Source organism: Aplysia californica, unplaced genomic scaffold, assembly GCF_000002075.1.
Source record: "Aplysia californica isolate F4 #8 unplaced genomic scaffold, AplCal3.0 scaffold00017, whole genome shotgun sequence".
NCBI classification, from domain to species: Eukaryota; Metazoa; Mollusca; class Gastropoda; order Aplysiida; family Aplysiidae; genus Aplysia; species Aplysia californica.
In genome coordinates, this window is record NW_004797287.1 from 1,694,262 (window position 1) to 1,695,670 (window position 1,409).

The window sequence follows — 1,409 nt, forward strand, 5'->3', positions numbered from 1 at the left end:
GAAGGGAGGGGTTGTTTTGTATGTTTTTGTTCTTTTTGGGGGGTTTTTTTGGGTCATTTTGTCGCGTGTCCCTTTTTTCGGTTGCCTCGATAATGATCTTGTTGTTCGTGTCAGACAATCATTCACCGTGAAACATTAACGTAAGTGATGTCTTTCTCCACCCTCCGTCGTCCTGAAGGAGACGATCATTTTATGGGATGCCCGGCGTCTTCAATACGAGTGACACTATCGTGCTGAAAAGGGGCTTGAAAGACAGAGCACTACACTACACCTTACAAAGAGTGATAAAAGTTTGCTTTTCCTTTCTCTTCAGAACGTGCTTTTTGTTTGTTTTAGTAAGGTTTTACGGCTCTCGCAACTGCATAAGGTTATACGAGCGCCAAGGGGTGGATGACAACAGAGAAGTCCAAACTGAGAATCAGGCTTATTCTGCTCACCTCTCTAGCCTCAAAAGCACAAAATCTGCTTCGACTATCAAGGCACCACGGAAATAGCAGTTCACTAAAAAGTGACAAACATACACAAAAAGTAGAGGAAAAATGACGATAGTAAGGATGAGGAAAGAAAAAACAGCGGTTCCCCCTATGTTGTTCCTGCACAGTATGAGCATGACATTGATAAATCCGCCCATTCACAACTCTACTGTGCATATTATAAGAACATGTTAATGTCCCTCCTTTGGGAATGGCCAAAAGACACTTCAGTCATTTGTACTGCCCTGAGGGCCGTATTTCTTGACATACTACACATATCTGAGGTTAACTCTCACAGTGGGGTCAACATGGAGGTTTCTGTGACGTCATATGTGGAAGACAATTTCAACTTATTTTAAGAATGGGGATTGGAAGGGGGTGGAGTGGGGAGGAAGCTTTACCTGACTGGCAATATTTTAACTTTATTTTTGGATTTGCTCTTTGTTTATTATTATAGTTGTTTAGGGCGGAGACATTAAGCACCGGTGTTGTGAGGTAGTGGTTACGTGTTTTACTATCACATGCAGGAGGCCTAAGTTTCATTCCCGAGTGGGAGACAGGGGGGGGGGGGCTTTTTTTGTCGAGAACCTCGATTTTTCTGATGTAAATGTTGCATCAGTCTCCCAGCCCGGGTTGACTCTGACAGGCAGAGTCAGAAGCCAGCCTCCGAATTGATCTAAACTGTGTTGATGCGGGCGAAAATGCTCCCAAATAAAAAAAACCCACACAAAAATTGTTTTAAAAAATGATTAAGAAAACAAAACAAAAAAGCTTGGTTCTGTGCTCTGAAAAGTACAACCATACAGTTGGCTCGCAGTTGTTTTCCTTTCATCTTTGGCTCCAAGCGTTCACAACTCACGGCATGTGGGTGTCAAGACAATGCACGTGCACGCCAGACTGCACCCGGGTGAACTCTGACCCTACCAGCCCACCGCC